Genomic DNA, 16,017 nt, shown 5'->3' with positions numbered 1-16,017 from the left:
TTTGAATACCTCAGATAGAAGTTGGGAGTAGTTGATGCATCATCTTGCTGTTAAAACTTGTCTGTTTCAGAGAAAAATGGGTGTACGCGAGTTTCCTAAGGAGGATCCACGTACATACGTCGGTTTGTGCAGAGACAGTCGCGTATATGGGGGCTTGATGGATATCAGTAGGGACAGGCTCTGGTTGAAGATAGTCTGATAGAGACCATCTGGCACAGGTTCAGGGGGCGCAGATAAACTTCTAATGATGCATTGTTGGCATTGTCTTAGAAGCTTTTGGTTCTAGTTCACAGCTATTGTTGGTTTCAGGTGGAACAAAGGCAGAGGGAGAACAGAAGGAAATCATGGTTGCTGATCTGGATGGTGATTGACAGCTGCTGCTGATATCAGTTATTGGTGACTCTCATAAGTCTTGCTCTAGATATTTCGTCTCTATGTCATGTATCTCTTTTATGGTGTCAAGGTCATGTAACAGCCTATTTTGGTTTCCCCACTATGCCTGGGATGAAGATGTAATGTACTTGGTTGTCATATGTAAATTTCTGATGTATCCCCACTTGGTTGGGTGAATGATCCCCACTTGATTGGGTGATGGATGTATGTATTAAGTCTTTTGATGATAGGAAGGTATTTTATGATGTATAAGTCATGGTTCTTCTTGAAGAACATCTTTTTCCAGAGCTTGCCTACAGTCAAGGGGAGCATGGTCATCACAGCAGGGCAAATATTTCAGCATGTACTCAGGGGGAGCACAACCCTTTTCTTTAATGACAAAGGGGGAGAATGACTTTGAGGATCTTGGAGTTGCCATCAAGTCCAAAGGGGGAGATTGCTGGCATTATGGCACAGGTTTGGGGCTATGGCACAAGTGTTGTCCTTGATGGCAACTCTCTTTGGTGACAGATCTCAGTACAGGCTTTCAGAATGAAGGAAATACATATACACATTTTCATCTAGACTAAACCGCATATACACGCAGGTTAGACGTTACAAAGGCATGTGTGCATATACACGCAATTTCTCGCAAGGAAAAGCGCGTATATGTTGGAGAACTTACTTTTGGTCTGTGGTAGTTAATCCTTGGTATTTGAACCTATGGTTTTGGACCATGGTATCTCGTCAGAAGTGTTGATCCCAAGTATTGGGTCCATGGTATTGTTTTATTATGGTTTTGGACCGTGGTATTGTGAAATGCCTAAGACTATAAAAGAGGAAGGAGATCATTTGGCAAAGGAACATCTGAATTAATTGAATATCTAATAAGTGCTAGATCTGAAATTGGTGATTGAGGTTATGGTGCAGATCTGGATCTGAATGAAGGAGGAACCTTAGCGCAAAGAGAAGGATAAGTTCTATTGATGGGTCATAATATTTAGCCCTGAATGGTAGTATCTTTGTATGATTTTGATCTGTTATATGTGGCGCATGCTTGATCTATAAATCTGATAATCTGGGTCTGAATATTTGAAAGATTGAATTATCCTTTATAGGTCTGTACGCAGGTTCAGTAAAGCTAAGGCGCATATACACACTGGTTCAGTGAAACAAAACAGCGTATACGCAGGTTTCTCCAAACATAGAATCGTATGCACGCAGGTTTCGGGTTATTGAAGTAGCGTATATCTTTTGAGTTGTGATCTAGTTGCTTCTATTTATTGCTGCAGTGTTTTGGGTTCAGAATTTGGTGTGTGGTTACTGTTACTGTGTTTTGGGTACAGCTGTCAGAGAAGTATCTACTTGATTCAGTTATAATTGGTGAAAAGGAGATTGTTTGATGCAAAAATTCTTGATGATTGATTGATGTTCATGGATCCAGTCTGAAAATTTATGAAACGTGGTCCCTGGAAGAAAGAGAAGGTTGTAGCCTTCTGTAGGCCATGACCTACATACTAGTATCTTGGCTAGTGAAAGAGCTAAGGGGGTTGTAGCTCCCTTCCAGGAGAAGCTGGAGAACGAGAGAGGGTGGTAGCTCTCTGCAGGTTGCAGCCTGCGTACTGGTAAAGGACTGCACCAGTACATTGTAAAAAGAAGTTTCTAATTAAAAGAAGATAGAGACGAATTGCAGCAGGTGGTTTTCACCCACATTGGGTTTCCACCTTATATCTTGTGTTCTTGTGTGCGATTGTCTTCTGCTCTGTTTTACTGTTTTGGGTTACTGGTTATTTAATTCTGATACACAGATTAACAATCAACTTCTGAAAGATAAAGTAAATTATAAGTTTGCATTGTATACGCGGGTTTCCTTCTACATAGTTGCGTATATACGCAGATTTAATTAACTGAAGTAGCGTATATTATCTGGATTTGAAAAAGGGAATATTTGACTTGATAATACTGATTACCCCCCCTCTCAGTATTATTTCCAACAATTGGTATCGGAGCAGGTCCTTCTGAAGAAGCTTGATCGCTTGAAGGGAGATCCATCATCATGAGCAACTACGAGAGAGAAGCATCAATCAGGCCACCAATTTTTGATGGGACCAACTTTGTCTATTGGAAGCTAAGAGTCACAGCCTATCTACAATCTCTTGGTACAGAAGTCTGGGATATCATAGATACAGGGTACATGTTTCCATCAGCAACTCCTACAGAGCCGGCTGAGAAGAAGAAATATGAAACAAATGCAAAGGATGTTAATACTCTATTAGGATGTCTATCTCAATCAGAATTCGTGAAGGTTATGCAGTATAAATCCGCAAAAGAAATATGGGACAAGATTGTTCTGAGCTATGAAGGAGATGAACAGGTAAAACGAGCAAAACTTCAAACCCTCAGAATTCAATATGAAAATCTCAGAATGCACAATGATTAAAGTGTGGCTAACTATTTCCTTCGTGTAGATGAGTTTGTTAATTGTATGAAAAATTTGGGAGAAGAAATAAAAGAGGCTGTTATGGTTGAAAAGGTTCTAAGATCTTTGTCCCCTAGGTTTGAATCTAAGGTTTCTGCAATAGAAGAAAAAGAGAATCTACGAAACCTTACCATGTCACAGCTGCACGGAATTCTGACTGCTTATGAAATGAGGAAAGGAGGACCATCAAACAGGGGAGAAGCTGCCTTGAAGGCTTCAGGAAAAGGAGATTACTATGAGTCAGGACACGTGTCAGAAGAAGAATAAGAATCAAATTTTGTCAAAAACCTTCAACGGGGTGCTGGACGATTCTGAGGTAAGTTACCTTTCAAATGCTTTGCTTGTGGAAGAGTCGGTCACTATGATGCCAAATGTCCTCATAAGGATAAGATTGACAAGGGGAAGGAACCTGTTAGATGGAACAAGAAACAGAATGCAAATAAGAAAAGCTATTACACTCATGAAGATAGTGATGGACTTTCAAATAGTGACGAAGATGAACGAGGTAATAATTATAAACTTTTAATGGCTTTTGAAGATGATGATTACATGGATGCTATAGATGAAGAAGGTCTTTATGAAGAGATTTCTAAACTCAAAATTTGTTTATAAGAGAAAAATGTGATTATTGATTCTCTGCAATGTCAACTGGCTGAAAGGGAAAAACATCATGAAAAATTGGAATGTGAAATTGTGGGACTTAGAAAAGATATTGAGAAAACTAAAGCTCTTAATAGGTCTGGGATATAATGAAGAAGCATCTCAAGCGCAGAAACCATCCACCTCAAAAAGTTATCTTGATGCAGCAAGGAGGAATGAGCAAAAGCCCAATGGAGATCACCAGGTAAAATAGGGATGATTTACATCAGGAATAAACAAACACTACCAAGTAATTCGTGGGAAATCCACCTTAAGCATGAACAAAAGCTACAACCAGCCACAGGTAAAATCTTCTCAATTTGCTTCAAGAAAGGATGACAATAGAAACTACAATCATTTGGCTCGTAGATTTGATAATCACAAGAGTTTCTTCAATGGCCAATGTTTCTCTTGCCATAACTTTGGCCCCAAAGCAGCTCAATGTGTTGCCTATAAAACAATCATGACTAGAGAAGCTCAAAAACAAAGAAGTATGACTAGAATCACGAAAAGAACATATAACAACTTTTCCGCCCTTGAAAATGAAATTGAATGTTCTATTTGTAATAACTTCGGTCATGAAGATTCTGAATGCAGGAGCAGGTTTCGGAAGACAACTCAGAAGGAACAAATCTCAAGTGCCAGAACATGGAGAATGAAGGAACCACAACCAAAAAGATGTGGGATAGCTTTATATGCAGAAGGACAGGAAAATCAATGGTACATCGACAGTGGATGTTCAAAGCATATGACAGGTGATAAAGAAAAACTTCAATCATATAGTGCTTTAGAAAAAGGAAAGAAAGTTTCTTTTGGAAATGATACCCATGTAGTCATAAAAGGAAAAGGCACTGTTCAGTTGAAAGAAAAAGTCAAAGTTGGAAATGTTTTGTATGTTGATGGCTTGAGGCATAATCTACTGAGTGTCAGTCAGATGTGTGATCAAGGAACTGAGGTAATATTTCGATCAAATGATGTAGTGTTTGTGATCTTGATACAGGAAAAACAGTGATCAAAGGCATAAGAACTCCAAATAATTTATACATATTTGAAGAAGGACAAAAACAATGCTATTTGAGCAAGAATGATGAACACTGGTTATGGCACCGGAGGTTGGGGCATCTAAGCTTTTCACAGATAATGAAAGCATGCAAATACCAGGCAATTCGTGGTCTTCCAGACATCAGAATTCCAGACAATACAATATGCAAATCATGTTAGTTTGGTAAGCAAACCAGAACTAACTTCCCTGAGAAGGAAGGATCAGCTAGCAGGCCTCTTGAACTAGTCCATACAGATGTATGTGGTCCATCTAGGAAAAGGTCACCTCGAGGAGAAGAATACTTTATATTATTCTTTGACGACTTCTCTAGGATGGTTTGGATAGGACTTATGAAGCACAAAGACAAAGCCTTCAAAAAATTCAAATCTTTCAAAGCCTTGGTTGAAAACAAATCAGATCACAAAATTAGGTGCCTCAGGTTTGATAGAGGTGGGGAGTTTACCTCAAATGAATTTTTAAATTTTTGTGAAGAACATGGAATAAGAAGTGAATTCTCTACAGCTAGGAACTCCCGCAACCTTCTGGGCTGAAACTGCATTTGTTGCGGTTGTTATTCTCAACAAAACAAATGTCCAGGTGAACAACACTCAAACTCCTCATGAGCTCTGGTATGGTGAGACTCCTTCGGTAAAACATTTCAAAAATTTTGGAAGAAAATGCTATATTAAGAATAATGATGAACATCTTGGCAAATTTGAACCTAGAGCAGATGAAGGCATTCTCCTTGGTTATTCTCCCCACACCAAAGCATATAAGTGTTACAATAAAAGACTTGGAAGAATTGTTGACAACATTGATGTAGTGGTTGATGAAGAAGGAAACATTCCTAGGCAAGTAAAATATGAAAATATCGAAGAGGATGAAGACCACCCTTCAAATCAGACTGATGATGAAGAAGAACCTCAAGAGACACCAGAGGAACAGATAAGGATAGAAGAGAAGACTCCATCCAGGTACATTCAGAAGAATCATCCAGAATCTCAAATTTTGGGGCAGAAAGAGGCATGTATACAAACAAGAAGAACAATTGCAGAAGCCTCAAGCTATTTGGCATTGCTCTCCTCCACTGAACCACAAAATGTAAAAGAGGCATGCAAAGATGAATGCTGGGTCAAGGCAATGGATGAAGAACTTGAGCTGATCGAAAAGAATAACACTTGGGAGTTGGTTCCTAGACCAAAAGATAAGAATGTCATAGGGACAAAATGGATCTTTAAAAACAAGTTGAATGAAAATGGGGAAGTGATTAGAAACAAGGCCATACTTGTTTGTAAAGGGTATGCTCAACAAGAAGGAATAGACTTTGAAGAAACTTTTGCTCCCGTTGCTAGACTTGAGGCCATCTGAATGTTCCTTGCTCTCTCAAGCTTTCAGAAGTTAAAAGTATTTCAAATGGACGTGAAATCAGCCTTTCTGAATGGATACTTAGAAGAAGGTGTACATTGAGCAACCAGATGGTTTCATTCTTGGGAATGATCCAAATCTTGTATGCAGACTAAAAAAGGCTCTCTATGGTCTTAAACAGAGTCCAAGGGCTTGGTACTACCGTTTGGACAAATATCTTCATCAACAAGGTTTTTCAAAAGGATCAGCAAATAGCAATCTTTATATAAAAATTGAAAATGACTAAATTGCTAATACTTGTTGTGTATGTAGATGATATTATCTTTGGCAGCAATGAAGAAGCTATGAGTCAAAGCTTTTCCTTGGTGATGCAGAAAGAATTCGAAATGTCCTTGCTTGGAGAACTGAGATATTTTCTTGTATTGCAAATCCAACAAAATGAAGGCGGTATCTTTTTGTCTCAAACCAAGTATCTCAAGCAGATCTTGAAGAAATATGGCATGGAAGATGCAAAACCAGTATGTACCCCCATGGTTACAGGATGCAGCCTCAGTGCAAATGATGAATCAGCAGTAGTGCATCAACCAACCTATAGATCTATGATTGGAAGTCTACTTTATTTGACAGGTACCCGACCAGACATCATGCATGCAGTGGGAATAGTTGGAAGATTTCAAGCAAATCCAAAGGAAACTCATCTTCAGGCAGTGAAGAGAATTTTCAAGTATCTTCAAGGAACTCAAAACTATGGCTTATGGTATCCTAGAGATACAGATCTCACTCTTCATGCTTATACAGATGCAGATTGGGTTGGAAGCGTGGATGATAGAAAGAGCATAAGTGGTGGTGCATTCTTTATGGGTTCCAGATTAGTATCTTGGTTCAGCAAGAAACAGAGTTCGATTGATTTATCTACAGCTGAAGCGGAATATGTGGCTGTTGCATCTTGCTACACTCAACTCCTTTGGATGATGCGAACCTTGCAGGATTTTCAAATCACTTGTACTCCACCTATCTCCATCTTAGGTGATAATACAAGTGCAATCAGCATTTCAAAGAACCCAATCATGCATTCAAAGACCAAGCACATACCTATCAAATATCATTTTCTCCGGGAACAATTGCTGGAACAAAAGGTCAAGCTGGAGTATGTTCCCTCTAAGGAATAAGTCGCTGATATACTCACCAAACCACTGCCCAGGGAAGCTTTTGAATACCTCAGACAGAAGCTGGGAGTAGTTGATGCATCATCTTGTTGTTAAAACTTGTCTGTTTCAAAGAAAAATGGGTGTACGCGAGTTTCCTAAGGAGGATCCACGTACATACGCCGATTTGTGCTTGATGGATATCAGTAGGGACAGGCTCTGGTTGAAGATAGTCTGATATGGGTCTGACAGAGACCATCTGGCACAGGTTCAGGGGGAGAAGATAAACTTCTAATGATGCATTGTTGGCATTATCTTAGAAGCTTTTGGTTCTAATTCACAGCTGTTGTTGGTTTCAGGTGGAACAGAGGCAGAGGGAGAATAAAAGGAAATCATGGTTGCTGATCTGAATGGTGATTGACAGATGCTGCTGATATCAGTTATTGGTGACTCTCGTAAGTCTTGCTCTAGATATTTCGTCTCTATGTCATGTATCTCTTTTATGGTGTCAAGGTCATGTAACGGCCTATTTTGGTTTCCCCACTATGCTTGGGATGAAGATGTAGTGTACTTGGTTGTCATATGTAAATTTTTTATGTATCCCCACTTGGTTGGGTGAATGATCCCCACTTGGTTGGGTGATGGATGTATGTATTAAGTCTTTTGATGATAGGAAGGTCTTTTATGATGTATAGGTCATGGTTCTTCTTGAAGACATCTTTTTGCAGAGCTTGCCTACAGTCAGGGGGAGCATGGTCAGCATAGCAGGGCAAAGATTTCAGCATGTACTCAGGGGGAGCACAACCCTTTGCCCTTAATGACAAAGGGGGAGAATGACTTTGAGGATCTTGGGGTTGCCATCAAGTCCAAAGGGGGAGATTGTTGGCATTATGGCACATGTTTGGAGCTATGGCACAAGTGTTGTCCTTGATGGCAACTCTCTTTGGTGACAGATCTTAGTACAGGCTTTCAGAATGAAGGAAAATACATATACGCAGGTTCATCTAGACTAAACCACGTATACACGCGGGTTAGACATTACAAAGGCGCGTGTGTGTATACATGCACTTTCTCGCAAAGAAAAGCGTGTATATGTTGGAGAACTTACTTTTGGTCTGTGGTAGTTAATCCTTGGTATTTGAACCTATGGCTTTGGACCATGGTATCTCGTTAGAAGTGTTGATCCCAAGTATTGGGTCCATGGTATTGTTTTATTATGGTTTTGGACCGAGGTATTGTGAAAGGCCTAAGACTATAAAAGAGGAAGGAGATCATTTGGCAAAGAAACATCTGAATTAATTGAATATCTAATAAGTGCTAGATCTGAAATTGGTGATTGAGGTTATGGTGCAGATCTGGATCTGAATGAAGGAGGAACCTTAGCACAAAGAGAAGGATAAGTTCTATTGATGGGTCATAATCTTTAGCCTTGAATGGTAGTATCTGTGTATGATTTTGATCTGTTATATGTGGCGCATGCTTGATCTATAAATCTGATAATCTAGGTCTAAATATTTGAAAGAGTGAATTATCCTTTATAGATCTGTACGCAGGTTCAGTAAAGCTAAGGCGCGTATACACGCTGGTTCGGTGAATCAAAACAGCATATACGCAAGTTTCTCCAAACATAAAAGCGTATCCACGCAGGTTTCAGGTTATTGAAGTAGCATATATCTTTTGAGTTGTGATCTAGCTACTTCTGTTTATTGCTGCAGTGTTCTGGGTTCAGAATTTGGTGTGTGGTTACTGTTACTATGTTTTGGGTACAGCTGTCAGAGAAGTATCTACTTGATTCAGTTCTAATTGGTGAAAAGGAGATTGTTTGATGCAGAAATTCTTGATGATTGATTGATGTTCATGGATCCAGTCTAAAATTTATGAAACGTGGTCCCTGGAAGAAAGAGAAGGTTGTAGTCTTTTGTAGGCCAGCACCTACGTACTAGTATCTTGGCTAGTGCAAGAGCTAAGGGGGTTGTAGCTCCCTTCCAGGACAAGCTGGAGAACGAGAGAGGGTGGTAGCTCTCTGCAAGTTGCAGCCTACGTACTGGTAAAGGGATGCACCAGTACATTGTAAAAAGAAGTTTCTAATTAAAAGAAGATAGAGACGAATTGCAGCAGGTGGTTTTCACCCACATTAGGTTTCCGCCTTATATCTTGTGTTCTTGTGTGTGATTGTCTTCTGCTCTGTTTTACTGTTTCGGGTTACTGGTTATTTAATTCTGATACACAGATTAACAATCAAAATCTGAAAGATAAAGTGAATTATAAGTTTGCATTGTATACACGAGTTTCCTTCTACATAGTTGCGTATATACGCGAATTTAATTAACTGAAGTAGCGTATATTATCTGGATTTGAAAAAGGGAATATTTGACTTGATAATACTGATTCACCCCCCCTCTCAGTATTATTTCCAACAAACTGGACGACATGCACCATCATGCGAGTTATCAAGTTGTGGTAAGGTGGCATTCATTTCATTTAAAGTTGGATATGGTGATATTTGGAGCTATGATGTAGTTGTGTGGATAGTGGTTTGTTTGCTGGTGGAGATTTGTGCAGTCTGGTATGGGATGGCTACGAGAGTGTTTTCTGTCTGGCTTTCATAAGAAATATGTGGAGAAATGGGGGGGAATGTTATTTATGTGTCTGGTGAGTGATTTAGGAGGGGAGTCCCTATTGTAGTTGCATTTGGGGAGAGTGAAGCAGAGGGACACCATCTTAGCGAAAGTTAAGCTGGGGTCTAGGATTCATGCATGGTTGTGTGAAGCTACTTGAAAAGTTATCTGACACCTCTCGTTCAACTTTGTTGCAGACACATTGGGTGTGTCTCAGAAGTCGCTTTGGGTTCTTCATGTCTAGAACAAGGTAAGAGGTCTTGATTATCTCTCGAGTCTGTCACCTTCGTATCTAAAGAATTTGACCTCGTTGTTATTGTTTGTGGAGGGTGGTTACGAGTGAAGGATCCTAGAATTTCAAATTCTTTGTGCAATTATTGGGTTGCTAGGGGTCTATTATTTTACTGGAGGATGAAGGGGTTTTCCCAGGGAAACTTGTACGTAGCCTCATATATGTCTGACCTGGTAAGTATTTCGGCCCTTGGTAATGAAATTGATCCGGATCCACGGGGGAGACCCCCAAGGTCTAAAAAATTGAAATGGATCTTGCGAGGGAGGTCCTTAAGATCTGAAAAATTGAAATTCCATAAGAAAATAAGAGAACACACATTAAACAAAACCACCAATATTTCTTTTATTAAATTAGAGAATAATTGTAAAAGTTACATTGTGGTGGGCAATCTGTCCTTTTACAAAATGCGACTTGTTGCTCATAGTCTTTTTAGTTACAATACCAAGGGTAAATTCCATGGGTGGGTAAATACCATGGTTGTATGGCACTTACAATACCATGTGTGGATAAATACCATGGGTGGATGAATACCATGGGTGGATTCCACTTACAATACCATGGGTGCATGAATATCATGGGGGGTGTTACTTACAATACCATGGGTAGATACCACTTACAATACCATGGGTAGATTCTATGGGTGGATGAATACCATGGCTAGATAAATACCATGGGTGAATGAATACCATGGGTAGATGCCACTTTCCATTCAGAGAATTCCTCCCTCCTTAAGAAGCAATGATACCCATTGCATGAAGTTCCCTCTTGAGAAGCTTTTGTTTAATATGAAGAGCCACTGAAGAGAAGGGTTTTATGTGGTTAACCCATAACCATGATGAACGAAGATTCGAGGATAGAGATACCCTGTAATGCTTGTGGCCAACTGTGATTTTAACAGTGTGCAACCTAGCAAATGGACTTCGATGAAGTGCGGATTTGTGGATGACCCATAACCATGAAAAATGAAGATCCGAGGATAGAGATACCCTATAATGCTTGTGACCAACTGTGATACTAACAGTGTACGACCTAGAAAATGGACTTTGATGACAAGGATTTTGTGCAATTGACCCATAACCATCATGTTGATAAGTAGCAGGTGCCTACATAGCCTGGGGTGGGAGGGCACGTCTCCAAAGAACCCAAGACGGATGCTGCTATGTTGAAACTGATGAATGTGAAGTAGGTGCCTACTAAAGCAGGGTGGAAGGGCATGTCTCCAAAGGGAACTTGCTCTGAATGTTGCTCTATATCTAAAAATTAATTTAAAATGGGCATAACTCGGTTAATATAACTCAGAATCTTTATTATAACCTGTTTTTAAAAATATAATGACCATTCTGCATCTTCCCATGTGATTGAAATCTCTAACTAGACACTTTAGAGACTCAGGTTTGTGATGCAACTGTCTTGTCATCTCATAAATTCTGGAAAAAAAAAAAAAAAAAACTGATTTTAAATCAACGATATCTCCCTCATCTGAACTCTGATTCAATCAATTTTTTTTTGAAATTGGGTGATTTTTCAGGAGGAGCTCAGATATGAAATAATTTTTCTAAAATTATTTGCAAAAATTACAAAAATATGATAGGAGATCTGTCATCCACGAATTGTCGTCAGAAAAAATTCTGCAACACATCTGATTTTAAATCAACAATATCTCCTTGATCTGGACTCTGATTCAGCTGATGTTTTTTTGAATTTGGGTATTTTTTTTGCAACGAATCCATATATGTTCATTGTTTTTTTTTAATTTTACACCAAAAGTTACAGATCTGATCTACAAACTCGCCACCCAAAAAATTCCTGCAAAAACCTAAAAAATATAAAAAATTAATTAAATAAAAAACAAAATAAATAAATAAATCTTCCCACTTTTCCTAAGAAAGTGCTCTGTGGAGATCGTAGGACATGTATGACGTTTTTTGAAGATTGTTGCAACACATTGAAACTGAAATATACGTCAAACCCTCATTCCCATGGAGTCGTAACTTGACTATGATACCATTGATCTAGATCTTGGGGGGAGGCCGCCAAGATCTAAAAAATTGAAATGGATCTTGGGGGGGAGACCCCCAAAATATAAAAAATTGAAATGCCAAAAGAAAATAGAACACACATTAGACAAAACCACCAAGAAACTTTTTATTAAAATAGAGAATAATTGTAAAAGCTACATTGTGGTGGAGAATCTGTCCTTTTACAAAATGTGACTTGCTACTTATATTTTTTTAGTTACAATACCATGGGTAAATTCCATGGGTGGGTAAATACCATAGGTAGATGCCACTTACAATACCATGGGTAGATAAATACCATGGGTGAATGAATACCATGGGTGGATGTCACTTACAATACCATGGGTGGATGAATACTATGGGTGGATAAACACCATGGGTGCGTGAATACCATGGGTGGATGCTACTTACAATACCATAGGTAAATGCCACTTACAATACTATGGGTAGATTCCATGGGTGGATGAATACCATGGGGGGATAAATACCATGTGTAAATGAATACCATGGGTAGATGCCACTTTCCATTTGAATCATAAATTGTCATGTGTTTATTGGCGTGGGTAGAGGGAGTTTGGATGTTTGATGGTTTGGTCTTGGGCTTAACTGGGTTGAGTTTCAGTTCTACTATACCTTTTCAACACTTTCCTAGGAGTTATGTATGTGTATTTTTTCTTAGGGTAAGTCTGGGTAGTGGTGGAGTTGGAATCAAACATGGGAGAACCTATGTAGCAGACCATCGCCAGCAATATTTATCACCTCAACAATAGCTTATGGGTGTTTTTCCAACCACAGGCGGAGACCCCTAGGTGGAATTCAATTATGCTTAGTATGGGATGTGTTTGTGGTCCAAAGCATTAGTGGGTGGTGCTCTTGGGTGTTTGGTGGATATGAAGTCTTGTTATAACATATTTACTCTATGGGTGTGTGGCTTGGGGGAGTGTGGGTACTTGTCCGACGACAGTCCAGTTAGTGATGCACCACCAATATGGATGAATGCGAAGAGGCGCAAGAGAGAGGGGGAAATGCAGGGGGCGTGCACGGGAAGATCATGGCTAGGGTGAGGCCATTGACCCGATACCCTCTCAGACTTCTGCCACTATCACTCAGATCCTTCCACAAGTTGACATTGAAAATATTTTGAGGCATATCACTCTTTCCTTGGATCAATTCAATAGGGCTTGGCAAGATGATCGTAATGACATTATCAACTTCATGAACCATCTCCAATGCAACTAGCGGCAGATGCGTGATAGACTGCCCAACCTGGTGAGAGGGTAGAGGTGTGTTTAGGAGAAGTTGGATTGGCTTGAGATCAAGCTGACCCATATGGAGAAACACATCCATTGTGATTTTAAACCCCCTCCATCTACTGGCTCAGGTCCGGACCACCCTTCTTCGGTCAAATCTTCTAATTTCTTATGGTTGTAGGTTGTATCTTGGCCTTACAAGTTTTCTGGTTTTACCTGCCTTTCTAGTTTTTGTTCTTTTTGCTATCTTGGGAACTTGCTATGTGTCAGTGTTTGCATCTAGCGGTCAATAAATCTAGTAAGAGTGAGGCCCGTAGGATTTTGGGAAGGTATATGTTGAAATGTAACTTTTTGACTTAATAGAAAATCTTAGTTTCACAAAAAAAAAAAAAAAAAATATTTAATAATTTTATTATATATGTGTGTGTGTGGGGTTCATGGACTCGAAGATTGACCATTATTTGTACCAGGCAGGTCCACATGAAGGGACCACTTCCTACTGACTAAACCATGGAGTCTAACCTTGATAGTGTTGAAATAATTGAACACATGGCCTCTTAATAGAAAATATGCTTTAACGATAGGGACTCAACCAATTGAGCTAACCCTCGAGGATGATTATTAAAAATATTTTTACATCTCAATTTAAAGAGAATATGTAGTGGGATAAAAAAATAGAGGATAAATAAAATTAATATACTATTATGAAGTGGTCAGCACTAACCAAAGAGATCAAAAGTATTTTTTCATTTTTACTATAGTTAAAAAAAAATCCAAATAAAAATAAGCTTTCATGAGTTGCAGAGTGAAAGTGGGCATTGGAAAATTTCAAAACACCATGTATTAAATGTAAAAATTACAATTCAAGAAAAACACTACTTATAGGCTCAATAAAAACAAACTTTCATGAGTTGCATAGTGAAAACATTGGAAATCTCAAAACACCATATATTAAATATAAAAATTACAGTTGAGAAAAACACTACTTATAGGCTCTCATGGAGTATCCTATATATATATATATATATACACCCAAATTAAATTACAATTTTAAAATATTTATCATAATACCAATTTTCTTAATGTATTCTAAGCTATTGAAAACATGTTCTTTGCATAATAAACCAATTTTAACACACAGGGAGTATAATAATTCATTGGCCCCCACACACACACAAAGTATAAAGTTATTTTCACTTGTGAACATGAAATATTTTGTATCTAACTTATATTGAAACAATTTTTATTTGCCACATACTAACTTAGGTTTACCATTGAAGGAATTACACACCTCTTACACCTCCCTCCTACTATGCTATAAAATACATCTCTCAACATAATAAGAAATGTATACATTCTAATAATTTATATATGTGGAAGGAGGAAGATATTTTATTTAAAATAGATATTGAAATATTTTATGAATGTCATATGGTAATTCTATGTTAAGCATAAAAGAAATACACACCCCTTACCATAAGTTTTAGTAACTGTCTATCAAACTAAAAAGAAATGTTTGTACTTTAAATTTTATATATATAAATGCTAATAAGAATATTTTATTTTTGACTAATATTAAAATAATTGTTGATTATTAATATTATTTTTAATTTGCATATGCCTATTTCATTTTGAACACTAAAGAAAAATTATATATCAAGATTTTATAATAAAACGTACATAATAATATATATTAGAACAAAAGAACAAATACAAAAACCATGGCAAAAAAAACACAAACATAAAAACATATATAAAAGATAAAATAAATAAACCAAACATAAAAAATGTACTAAAAAAACAAAATTAACATAAAAATTAAATTAAATTAAAATTTTGAAAAAAAAATATTTAAAAACAAACCCAATTTAAAAAAATAAATAAATAAATAAAATAGAAGATTAAAGTAAAAATAAAAAAAATTTTGAATAATTTTAAAAAAAATATAAATAAAAAAACATTATACAAAGAGATTTGATCCTTTAGATCTTGAATCTGCCCACTAAAATACAAAGACAAATGTTGACTTACTTGTCGATTGCAGTGCTTTGTCCTTGGCCCCTTCAGTCCTTTTTTCCACTGCTCCTAACTATCCTTTGCCTCCAAAATTCACACAGACATCAAATCCTTTGGTCATTGTCCTCTTGCGAACCCACCTAGCAGACTTTTCTTAATCAACTACTCGAGATCTTGGGATGCTATTTTAACCCTCAACCCTCAAACTTCTTGTTCACAGCTCCTTTAATGAACAGACTTCATGATAAACTCAACAAAACTTTTACACAACACAACAACCCTCTTTGCTTGCCTCGCTAGCCTCCCCACACACCTGAGACACTTCCACATGTTCTGGCCACCAACCTGAGGTTTCTCAGTGATTTCTCTTAGGGCTTTGAAGCCCCTCGGCATCGCTTCTTCTAGGCCTGCGTTCTTACCCTCACTGCATGCAGCCCTAGCTTCAGGGCACTTCTCTGCCCGCAATCTCCTTCTAAACATTTTCCCTGGCCTTCTTAAGGGCTTGGCTAGCCTCCTTTACCCCTCAATCATGCATGTTCATCAAACTGAGGCTTCACGGTCGCCTCCTATTATGCTTACGACCCTCTCTTTATACCTCTACCCTCCTCTTGTTCATAAAACCGAGGGCTAGCAGCCCTATTTCTCTACCTGTGACAGATCTGAGGACCCCCGCCTCTTTCTAGCGCTTCAACAGCCCTTTTCTAAAGCAGAAGCAGAGACCAAGCCTCCTCCTAGGGCACAAGCAAAACCTCAGCCCTCTCTGAGCAAGAGAGAAACATAT

The sequence above is a fragment of the Pinus tabuliformis genome, chromosome 6 (genome assembly GCF_031772625.1).
Source record: "Pinus tabuliformis cultivar Carrire ecotype Pingquan chromosome 6, CPIR1, whole genome shotgun sequence".
In the NCBI taxonomy this organism is placed as follows: domain Eukaryota; kingdom Viridiplantae; phylum Streptophyta; class Pinopsida; order Pinales; family Pinaceae; genus Pinus; species Pinus tabuliformis.
The sequence above is the reverse complement of the archived record's forward strand: the minus strand, read 5'-3'. Positions refer to the sequence as shown.